The sequence below is a fragment of the Aedes albopictus genome, chromosome 1, assembly GCF_035046485.1.
Source record: "Aedes albopictus strain Foshan chromosome 1, AalbF5, whole genome shotgun sequence".
In the NCBI taxonomy this organism is placed as follows: Eukaryota; Metazoa; Arthropoda; class Insecta; order Diptera; family Culicidae; genus Aedes; species Aedes albopictus.
The window spans coordinates 116,615,269-116,628,641 of NC_085136.1; positions in this window are offsets into that span (position 1 = coordinate 116,615,269).

The following is a 13,373-nucleotide window of genomic DNA, read 5'->3' on the forward strand; positions in this document are numbered from 1 at the left end:
GCTTCGCTGTGCAACATGGCGTTTCCTTCCAGCGAGGCTTACGCGATACAGAAAATCACCGAATTTCACATGTGTTAGTGCACTAACACAGCAGAAAATCTGTCAACAAGACCTCCAATCCAAATTCCTGTGTGGTAGTGGTTTGTGTTCAGATTTCCCGTGTTAATCTATCTGTAAGAACTTTGTAAACATCTTTTGTTCTCACGTATATGGATAGGCTTGCAGTAGGTTTCGTGAGACTTTTTTTGGACAACTCAATAGAGATAAGTGACATTTCAACACACGAACACTAGCGCAAGTTTTTCCTCACACAAAAGTGCACACCGATAGGCAACTCCAACGGAAGCTAACGATCCCTCCGCATCTGGTGGCAGGAATGAGAAACCTATGAAAAGAGGGGCTCCGCCAAAATTTGCAATTGGGTTTTTAAATTAAGAAAAAATTAATGATTTTATATTTTTAAACAAAAGAGCATTTTTTTTCTGAGCCCCTGTGATTTTTTTCAGATTTTTAGAACTTTATTTTGATACCTAAAATCAATTTCAAAGAGATTTTTTCAAATCACCTTTTGACAGCTACGCAACTGTTTGACAGCTCCGCCCAGTACAAAATCCGACGAGGGGTGATTCATCAAATCGCTCCCATACAAACTTCGAATTGATTTTTAAATAGGTTCCCGGGCACCAAAATTCATGAAAATTTGGATTTCGGCTCAATTTGACATGCAGATTCAGAATATGGAATTATCTTAACACCCCTAAAGAAGCCAATTGCGCAGCATAGGCAAACTGCACTTTTTTCATTTTTTCATATCGAATTCCGCATCGTAGAGAAACAAACGAGCACTTTTTGAAAAGAAAATCTAATTCTCTTTCAGATGCGCTTAGATCCGGTAGGTACTTACGAACAACTTATGTGATTAATTTGAGGAGCTCTTGCTATGCCTCCGGCGGGCAATCTTCCGGATTTTTTGTTAGCTGGTCAATCCGGTATCTGTCGCCGTGGGCATCGAGATTGATGATAATAGAAGCCATTACCAATGGAAAATAGCAACCACCAAGGCAAAATATGAGTTAATTTTGAAAACGAAAAATTGAATTTTTGATGTAAACAAACGATTTTCACCTTATCTCACTTAGCGCCTCTACAATTGGCTTTTTAGCGGTGTTGAGATAATTCCATATTCGGAATCTGCATGCAAAACTGAGCCGAAATCCAAATTTTCATGAATTTTGGTGTCCGGGAACCTATTTAAAAATCAATTTGAAGTTTGTATGGGTGCGATTTGTCGAATCACCCCTCGTCGCATTTTGTACTGGGCGGAACTGTCAAGCAGTTGGCTAGCTGTCAAAAGGTGATTTTGAAAAATCTCTTCGAAATCGATTTTAGGTACCAAAATAAAGTTCTAAAAATCTGAAAAAAATCATGGTGGTTCAGAAAAAGGTGCTCTTTCGTATAAAATCAAAAAAATAATACTTTTTTCTTAATTTAAAAACCCAATTGGGGGTCATCTGAATTCACCTATTGAAAGGCTATTCAGATTGCACATGCAAATATTACCCAATCGAATTGGGTAAAACGGGTAAATAATGATAAAACTAACATCCGGGGCAAGAGTGCAAATATTTTCCTCGCAGTTTCACAACTACATCTACAAAAAAGGTACACATACATTTGAACGTGATTACCTTTATACACATGCATTTTCAGCGAAAAGCTCTATTTGCGTGACAACAATCCACTCCCATGACTAACGGGCGACCGCCGTCAAATATCAGGATTGCCAACTGCCCGGCGACTGCTGTCAGCTCTCTTTGTCGCCGAATCTGGCGCTGGGTCTTCGTGAAACCCAAAGCACACTGGTTCCAGCCCCATATAAGGGCGGTAAAAATATGATATTCTCGAGTTTTATGATGAAACCGCTAAATTTGATGCATATTAGCATTCCAAATGCGTTTTTCTATTGTTTATTGAAAATGGGCTCAATCGAGTTTTTGGCTTTACGGAGCCGAAAATCATTATTTTGCAGTATGGGTTACCAGCTCATTTGGATAAACTAAAATTAGTTTAGGTGGTCCACGGTAGTTAAAACTGCTCAAGAATAGGGAAACACACATAATGTGATCGATAGAGATTGTAAAAGTTGAGAAAAAGTGATCCCTGAAAAGCAATTTGGGAGGTATTTGTTTAGGGTTACCATCCGTCCTGATTTAGCAGGACATGTCCTGATTTTCGACTATTTTTGGACAAAATTTCTTAACGAATCCGATGAGCTTTACTCATTTTCGAGAAAATATATGAAATGTCCTGATTTTTTAAGCTGTGTTGATGGGAGCCCTATATTTGTTAGTTTTTGAGTATATTGAAGGTACGACACATAAGTGACTACCACTAATCTGGTCGCAAACGGTCGCAGCTAAATTTGCCAGTAAATCATTGCTTATGATTATAGGGAAGTTTTATAGAAAAACTTCCGAAGGGGTCAGAAGGGGAGACATTTTTTTCCAGCTCGTTGAAAATTTCTAGTTTTATGTACTTTGTGGAAAAAGCATCTAATTCGGTATATATTATATATATATATATATATATATATATATATATATATATATATATATATATATATATATATATATATATATATATATATATATATATATATATATATATATATATATTAAAGTTTAATTAATTTAATTAAGGTTAAAGTCCCTCTAAAAATCAAATACACACACATATCTAATTCGGTGTGGAGTGGATCTGGTGTGGTGGTTAGAGCACAAGACTATCACGCCGAGGACCTGGGATCGAATCCCACTCCCGACATACTCACAATATGTGGGTTCTTCCTTCGGAAGGGAAGTAAAGCGTGGGTCCCGAGATGAACTAGCCTAGGGTTAAAAATTTCGTTAATACAGACAAAAAAATCTAATTCGGTCACACTTATTCAAATAAAATGATAAAGAATGGTATCTTAATTTATGATAAACAACTATGGAAGAATCGAACACAATCAACCAAATACATGTCAAATCGATGAAACTTTTTAATAGAGTGATGAATGCACAGGACTGAATTTAAAAAAAATCAAATAAAATGTCTACTCAAGAATATCCACTTTCATGAGCTCTGCGGAAAAATTTCGGCATATATTTGACAAAAGTAACGATTGATCCTAGTTATTAAAGCATTAAAGTTGATGTTCCGGTAATGATATCACAGTTTCATTGAGGTAAAATTTTTGGATTATTGACCTATGGCGGAACCACTGTGCAAAGGTGGGAATAAAATTTTGGGGTTTGCGCGCAATATTTAAACACAGACAAACAGACGTAACACCTTGAACAATTTTCATGGAAATCCATCGCCCAGTTCACACTACCATCACCTGGTGGAAAAGTTGCACGAATCACTGTGTTGTGCAATATCGTCAACAGAAGGCGCTAGTGTGAACCGTGAAACACATAGAAAAACGATGCGCGCGCCTCTGGTTGTGAAGGCCACAACTATAGAAACTTTAAAATGATCGTTAAAAGCGTGGTCGATGGAAATTTCGCAAGTGTTACGTCTGTTTGTCTGTGATTTAAATTTGGTTTGAATTTTGGAAAAAAAATTGAAAAAAGAGATACACACAAAGATCAGCTCGGTATTTTCCCCATCTTTTTACTGAACTCTCAACAGCAGATTTAACTCGATACGCTCGGTTGTTAATTTTGCGGATATTCTGTAAATGAGTTACCGAGTTCAGCTAATAAACTTTATTTTTTTTTTCTTTTTATTTAGGGATTTTCTGCCGTAGGCAGGTTTATCACGATGTTTATCGTGACTGGTGAACGATAAATACGATTACCGAGTGTACTGAAATAAATTTGCTGTTGAAAACTCAGTAAAAGATGAATATATTTTATGCAATTCAGTATCATAGTTTACATTTTATATAACTCATTTTGATATCATAATGGCCAATTTTTCCGAACTGGCTCATTATGCAACTGAAATGAGTTGCATAATGAAAAAAGTTGTATAATGTTCATAATGCAACTCATTTGAGTTGTATCACAGAGAACAGACATTTAAGCTCGAACAAAAATACGTCGAAATCGTGTGTAAATGATTTAAGTGTACCTCAACGCCACCAACGGAGACTGCCCCACTTATAAAGTCGATTTGACCTCACGATGGCAGTGTTCATCGTTAAAATACACTAGCCCACAAAGCGACACGAGCGCCAAACGGCCAAAAACGGCGAGCACTGGAAACAAATTTGACAACACAACAATGTAAGTGATGGGACGCTAGCGCCGCGCAACGGGAGCATAACCACATACTCTAATATGACCGTTACAAAGTTTTACACAAGGCAGAAAGCGAAGATAGACGTCTGTTCTCTGTGGTTGTATTATGAACATTATGCAACTCAAATCGGTTGCATTATGAAAAAAATCATTGCATAAAATTTTGTATGGAACTCGTTGCAAAACTCGATTTTTTCAGCACTCTTCGTATTTATCCAACTCGGCAAGCCTCGTTGGATAAATGTACGACTCGTGCTGAAAAAATCAACTATTTGCAACTCGTTACATAAATAACTATTATAGTACTCTTTACACTTTAGCCCCTTTAACGTATTTTTCCTGAAAACTACACTGCAAAAACTGCAAATATTTATTCTATATTTCGTACACATATATTTTTGCAATTTGTCTAGACAAATATTGTTTATGTGTGACACACATAACGAATTTTTTTTGGTATTTATCGTTCTGATGTGTGATTACACATAAAAAAAATACAGAATAACAAATATAATCAATAGATGTGCTCAAATGTTTTTTTATATTAGAGAATAGAAGTTTTACCGGGGATTAATGTTACAAGTTTGATTCATTAAACTGTAGAATTGATTTTAAAACAAAACCAAGATCTCACTTGAAAAGAGCCAGACACCGTAATGCACGAAAATGTTGGTTGATTGTTAACCACCAGTGAGTACAATCGATCAACTTTGCAGCTCCGAGTGATGTTTCGAACTGTGCAAACTCTTGAAAATTCTCGAGTTTCCAATGATTTTTGGATTTCCAGCGATTGAGGAAGACTTTTGGGACTTTTTCATGCTCAAGTGCACATAGCCGCTAGTAAAATAACTTCACCGGGAGCTGCAACTCCTGCAGTACTTTTATGTAAACGCGTTTCAGACGCCATTGTTTTCACTTTGCACATCGCGGACGGCTGACACAGATGCTATGCATTGTTATTATGTGTGTGCACACATATTTTTTTGCTATGGGTGTTAACACATACCAACTATTTGTGAAACTAATCTAAAGCATAGTCAACAAATATGTTGATCATATTTGAGGTTTCAAAATGTATGTGTGGGAAGGTCAATCGGATCGATGTGAATTTTCACATAGAATAAATATTTGCAGTTTTTGCAGTGTACAATTCAATAGCTTTCAAACAAAAAAAGAAGTTTAAAATCGGTCAAATGGTTTAAAAGTTACGATTTTTTTTAAATTTTTAGTTTTGAAAAACCTTGATTTTTTGGACCACCCTATATGAAAATTGGTCACCCTAATGACGAAATAAAAAATACAGGTCCAATTATTTCCGAAGAACTACAAGCCCACCAAGTTTCACGACAATCGGTGATGCACTATATCGTTTTTCCATGGAATTTCTGTATAACCGTTTCATTTTCAGGGGGATTGGGTATGTAAGTATAATCGTTGGGAGTGGCTAAGAAGGTTAATGCACACTCCATGGTATTATGATATCCAGGGATGGGACAATGACATTTACATCGTATGCCCTGATACTAATGCCTAAGGCTTAAGGACAAACGTCTTGAAATCCCGCTTCAACACTGCACGAGAACTTCAGACGCACAAATCTCAAGAAGGAAGCTTCAAACAACAGTGCATTTTATTATTCTGTTCTTGCTCACTTGTAATAAGCTTAAAATGAGAAGCTCAGGTGCGCTGGTTTTGTTTACGAAGAGATTTGTGCCCTCGAAATCGTGAGTAGGTGCCAAAGTCGGCCATTGTGGCGGCCATTTTGGGATTCTAACAAGTCTGTCCTTAAGCGGCTATACTCGCTCTCTGAAACGAAAAAAAAAACTAGGGCAGCTAAATTCTCCCATTCGCATGGTCAAGTTACATGTGGAAAATGGCATATTAACTACAATAAAAAATTAGAAAGATCTCACCAGTTCTGCAAGAAAGTCACGGAAAACTCGCAATTTTTCTAATATTTAAGGTAAATGTCACGGACTACCTTTGAAAAATGCCAAATGATATTCACCGTGAATATCATTGGCATTTTTTCGAAGGTAGCCCGTGACATTTACCTTAAATATTAGAAAAATAGCGGTTTTTCCGTGACTTTCTTGCAGAACTGGTCTAGCCGCACAAGTTTTTCATATACCATATTCTTAGGTTCAGCTTCTAAAATGAGCTGTAGGTGATTGGATTAAGATATGACGAAATGAATTTTTCAGCACTGCTAGAGACAGACGTTACGAGCGACTGTTCACAGTTTTGTCGCATCAATTTCAACTGTTTCACATTCCCGAGCAGTTTCATTTCAAATGTTTGTAAATGGAATCCGAATACCAGTCAAATCTAGAGTCAAACCATCACGCTGCTACAATGTTTCTACAGTCGGGAAATCCGCGGAGAAGGGCCCTTCAACCACGGCACAAACAAGACTTACATTTTCTTCTTTCACTTGTGAGAAAAGCTTGATAATAAACATTCACGAAACACGAAAAAAAATGACAGCGAAAAAAATACACGTCTACAAGCGCACGTGGACTGCTGCGATCCATCTGAATCTGCACGACGAGGGTTCATTCAAATATTACATAACGCAAAATTTGACAATTTTAGACCCCCTCTCTCTCTCTCTCACGTAACAACTTTTGTATGGGAAATTTTGCAATTTTGTATGAAGATAACACAACGCTAGACACCCTCCCTCCCTCTTAGCGTTACGTGATATTTGAACGAACCCAAAACTGAACCAAAATTCAAATTTTCATAAATGTTTATGCCCGGGAACCTATTTGAAAATGAATTTTGAAATTTATATGGGAGTGATTTAATGAATCACCCCTCGTTGGATTTTGTACTGGGCAGAGCTGTCCAGCAGTTGCCCAGCTGTCAAAGGGTGATTTTGAAAAATATCTTTGAGATTGATTTGTACCACCACAATATGTTCCCACCAGTTTAAGCCTACACTCAGCGAAAAAAACTAGCGAAATTCATCGAAATACCTTATGAAAATTTGCTATAACTAATTCTTATGGATGACATAAGAATACCTTATGAAAATTAATCGTGCTTGCTATGACAAATTTCATAAGATAGACTTATGAAAAGAACAAAAAAAATCTTAAAATGATGCAGACTGGATTCGATCCAGGAACGTCGGGATCACCGAGCCCGTGTCTGTTCTTTCAATGTCACTGCAAAAACTGCAAATATTTATTCCATATTTCGTACACATATATTTTTGCAATTTGTCTAGACAAATATTGTTTATGTGTGACACACATAACGATTTTTTTTTGGTATTTATCGTTCTGATGTGTGATTACACATAAAAAAAATACAGAATAACAAATATAATCAATAGATGTGCTCAAATGTTTTTTTATATTAGAGAATAGAAGTTTTACCGGGGATTAATGTTACAAGTTTGATTCATTAAACTGTAGAATTGATTTTAAAACAAAACCAAGATCTCACTTGAAAAGAGCCAGACACCGTAATGCACGAAAATGTTGGTTGATTGTTAACCACCAGTGAGTACAATCGATCAACTTTGCAGCTCCGAGTGATGTTTCGAACTGTGCAAACTCTTGAAAATTCTCGAGTTTCCAATGATTTTTGGATTTCCAGCGATTGAGGAAGACTTTTGGGACTTTTTCATGCTCAAGTGCACATAGCCGCTAGTAAAATAACTTCACCGGGAGCTGCAACTCCTGCAGTACTTTTATGTAAACGCGTTTCAGACGCCATTGTTTTCACTTTGCACATCGCGGACGGCTGACACAGATGCTATGCATTGTTATTATGTGTGTGCACACATATTTTTTTGCTATGGGTGTTAACACATACCAACTATTTGTGAAACTAATCTAAAGCATAGTCAACAAATATGTTGATCATATTTGAGGTTTCAAAATGTATGTGTGGGAAGGTCAATCGGATCGATGTGAATTTTCACATAGAATAAATATTTGCAGTTTTTGCAGTGTACAATTCAATAGCTTTCAAACAAAAAAAGAAGTTTAAAATCGGTCAAATGGTTTAAAAGTTACGATTTTTTTTAAATTTTTAGTTTTGAAAAACCTTGATTTTTTGGACCACCCTATATGAAAATTGGTCACCCTAATGACGAAATAAAAAATACAGGTCCAATTATTTCCGAAGAACTACAAGCCCACCAAGTTTCACGACAATCGGTGATGCACTATATCGTTTTTCCATGGAATTTCTGTATAACCGTTTCATTTTCAGGGGGATTGGGTATGTAAGTATAATCGTTGGGAGTGGCTAAGAAGGTTAATGCACACTCCATGGTATTATGATATCCAGGGATGGGACAATGACATTTACATCGTATGCCCTGATACTAATGCCTAAGGCTTAAGGACAAACGTCTTGAAATCCCGCTTCAACACTGCACGAGAACTTCAGACGCACAAATCTCAAGAAGGAAGCTTCAAACAACAGTGCATTTTATTATTCTGTTCTTGCTCACTTGTAATAAGCTTAAAATGAGAAGCTCAGGTGCGCTGGTTTTGTTTACGAAGAGATTTGTGCCCTCGAAATCGTGAGTAGGTGCCAAAGTCGGCCATTGTGGCGGCCATTTTGGGATTCTAACAAGTCTGTCCTTAAGCGGCTATACTCGCTCTCTGAAACGAAAAAAAAAACTAGGGCAGCTAAATTCTCCCATTCGCATGGTCAAGTTACATGTGGAAAATGGCATATTAACTACAATAAAAAATTAGAAAGATCTCACCAGTTCTGCAAGAAAGTCACGGAAAACTCGCAATTTTTCTAATATTTAAGGTAAATGTCACGGACTACCTTTGAAAAATGCCAAATGATATTCACCGTGAATATCATTGGCATTTTTTCGAAGGTAGCCCGTGACATTTACCTTAAATATTAGAAAAATAGCGGTTTTTCCGTGACTTTCTTGCAGAACTGGTCTAGCCGCACAAGTTTTTCATATACCACACTGCAAAAACTGCAAATATTTATTCTATGTGAAAATTCACATCGATCCGATTGACCTTCCCACACATACATTTTGAAACCTCAAATATGATCAACATATTTGTTGACTATGCTTTAGATTAGTTTCACAAATAGTTGGTATGTGTTAACACCCATAGCAAAAAAATATGTGTGCACACACATAATAACAATGCATAGCATCTGTGTCAGCCGTCCGCGATGTGCAAAGTGAAAACAATGGCGTCTGAAACGCGTTTACATAAAAGTACTGCAGGAGTTGCAGCTCCCGGTGAAGTTATTTTACTAGCGGCTATGTGCACTTGAGCATGAAAAAGTCCCAAAAGTCTTCCTCAATCGCTGGAAATCCAAAAATCATTGGAAACTCGAGAATTTTCAAGAGTTTGCACAGTTCGAAACATCACTCGGAGCTGCAAAGTTGATCGATTGTACTCACTGGTGGTTAACAATCAACCAACATTTTCGTGCATTACGGTGTCTGGCTCTTTTCAAGTGAGATCTTGGTTTTGTTTTAAAATCAATTCTACAGTTTAATGAATCAAACTTGTAACATTAATCCCCGGTAAAACTTCTATTCTCTAATATAAAAAAACATTTGAGCACATCTATTGATTATATTTGTTATTCTGTATTTTTTTTATGTGTAATCACACATCAGAACGATAAATACCAAAAAAAATTCGTTATGTGTGTCACACATAAACAATATTTGTCTAGACAAATTGCAAAAATATATGTGTACGAAATATGGAATAAATATTTGCAGTTTTTGCAGTGGCATATTCTTAGGTTCAGCTTCTAAAATGAGCTGTAGGTGATTGGATTAAGATATGACGAAATGAATTTTTCAGCACTGCTAGAGACAGACGTTACGAGCGACTGTTCACAGTTTTGTCGCATCAATTTCAACTGTTTCACATTCCCGAGCAGTTTCATTTCAAATGTTTGTAAATGGAATCCGAATACCAGTCAAATCTAGAGTCAAACCATCACGCTGCTACAATGTTTCTACAGTCGGGAAATCCGCGGAGAAGGGCCCTTCAACCACGGCACAAACAAGACTTACATTTTCTTCTTTCACTTGTGAGAAAAGCTTGATAATAAACATTCACGAAACACGAAAAAAAATGACAGCGAAAAAAATACACGTCTACAAGCGCACGTGGACTGCTGCGATCCATCTGAATCTGCACGACGAGGGTTCATTCAAATATTACATAACGCAAAATTTGACAATTTTAGACCCCCTCTCTCTCTCTCTCACGTAACAACTTTTGTATGGGAAATTTTGCAATTTTGTATGAAGATAACACAACGCTAGACACCCTCCCTCCCTCTTAGCGTTACGTGATATTTGAACGAACCCAAAACTGAACCAAAATTCAAATTTTCATAAATGTTTATGCCCGGGAACCTATTTGAAAATGAATTTTGAAATTTATATGGGAGTGATTTAATGAATCACCCCTCGTTGGATTTTGTACTGGGCAGAGCTGTCCAGCAGTTGCCCAGCTGTCAAAGGGTGATTTTGAAAAATATCTTTGAGATTGATTTGTACCACCACAATATGTTCCCACCAGTTTAAGCCTACACTCAGCGAAAAAAACTAGCGAAATTCATCGAAATACCTTATGAAAATTTGCTATAACTAATTCTTATGGATGACATAAGAATACCTTATGAAAATTAATCGTGCTTGCTATGACAAATTTCATAAGATAGACTTATGAAAAGAACAAAAAAAATCTTAAAATGATGCAGACTGGATTCGATCCAGGAACGTCGGGATCACCGAGCCCGTGTCTGTTCTTTCAATGTCACTGCAAAAACTGCAAATATTTATTCCATATTTCGTACACATATATTTTTGCAATTTGTCTAGACAAATATTGTTTATGTGTGACACACATAACGATTTTTTTTTGGTATTTATCGTTCTGATGTGTGATTACACATAAAAAAAATACAGAATAACAAATATAATCAATAGATGTGCTCAAATGTTTTTTTATATTAGAGAATAGAAGTTTTACCGGGGATTAATGTTACAAGTTTGATTCATTAAACTGTAGAATTGATTTTAAAACAAAACCAAGATCTCACTTGAAAAGAGCCAGACACCGTAATGCACGAAAATGTTGGTTGATTGTTAACCACCAGTGAGTACAATCGATCAACTTTGCAGCTCCGAGTGATGTTTCGAACTGTGCAAACTCTTGAAAATTCTCGAGTTTCCAATGATTTTTGGATTTCCAGCGATTGAGGAAGACTTTTGGGACTTTTTCATGCTCAAGTGCACATAGCCGCTAGTAAAATAACTTCACCGGGAGCTGCAACTCCTGCAGTACTTTTATGTAAACGCGTTTCAGACGCCATTGTTTTCACTTTGCACATCGCGGACGGCTGACACAGATGCTATGCATTGTTATTATGTGTGTGCACACATATTTTTTTGCTATGGGTGTTAACACATACCAACTATTTGTGAAACTAATCTAAAGCATAGTCAACAAATATGTTGATCATATTTGAGGTTTCAAAATGTATGTGTGCACTGCAAAAACTGCAAATATTTATTCTATGTGAAAATTCACATCGATCCGATTGACCTTCCCACACATACATTTTGAAACCTCAAATATGATCAACATATTTGTTGACTATGCTTTAGATTAGTTTCACAAATAGTTGGTATGTGTTAACACCCATAGCAAAAAAATATGTGTGCACACACATAATAACAATGCATAGCATCTGTGTCAGCCGTCCGCGATGTGCAAAGTGAAAACAATGGCGTCTGAAACGCGTTTACATAAAAGTACTGCAGGAGTTGCAGCTCCCGGTGAAGTTATTTTACTAGCGGCTATGTGCACTTGAGCATGAAAAAGTCCCAAAAGTCTTCCTCAATCGCTGGAAATCCAAAAATCATTGGAAACTCGAGAATTTTCAAGAGTTTGCACAGTTCGAAACATCACTCGGAGCTGCAAAGTTGATCGATTGTACTCACTGGTGGTTAACAATCAACCAACATTTTCGTGCATTACGGTGTCTGGCTCTTTTCAAGTGAGATCTTGGTTTTGTTTTAAAATCAATTCTACAGTTTAATGAATCAAACTTGTAACATTAATCCCCGGTAAAACTTCTATTCTCTAATATAAAAAAACATTTGAGCACATCTATTGATTATATTTGTTATTCTGTATTTTTTTTATGTGTAATCACACATCAGAACGATAAATACCAAAAAAAATTCGTTATGTGTGTCACACATAAACAATATTTGTCTAGACAAATTGCAAAAATATATGTGTACGAAATATGGAATAAATATTTGCAGTTTTTGCAGTGTGGGAAGGTCAATCGGATCGATGTGAATTTTCACATAGAATAAATATTTGCAGTTTTTGCAGTGTAGGAAAACAAAAAAGATTTTTCGATTTCTGAGTAGGACCGGTTAGGACCAACTCAGTTACTGAGTAGATTTTTTTCACGGTGCAGAAAATCAGTTGGCCGTATCGGCCAAACGTCGCTTAGGATCGTAAATTAGGTAAAATGAGCTTGAGCTAGTCACCGGTAGGTATCGCATGGGGGAGATGAGAGTAAAATGAAAATCCGAGAAAACCAAAAACCGGAAATAGCAACTTTTTCAAGTAAAATGACGTCCTATTATAGCAGGTAAGTATACCTAATATATTAGCAGGTAAAATTTAGTGAATGAAATAAAAATTAACAATTGAGAGCCAGTAAGAGATTTTCGATGTTGATTCTTCTTCTTCTCAATACTGTATACTCTTCGCACAGAGCTTAAGGTGTCATAATGCGTCACTAAGCTTTCACACGAATCATTGACTTTTTGCTTTTCAATGATTGCTTGCCTCGCGTTTTTGAAGTGATAAAAAACTGTCAATTCTGCAGGAACGCTGCAGAAAAAGTATCATCGCATTCACTGCGAGTGAGCAAATAGGATGATACTTTTTCAGACGAATATTAGCTTTGGTGGCAGAGAATTATCACTTTGAAATTTAGAGCTACATATCCAACATGGTTGCCAATGCTGATGATGCCGTAAAAAGCCTTAAGAGCAGAAAAATGGCGCAGCGAACTAGG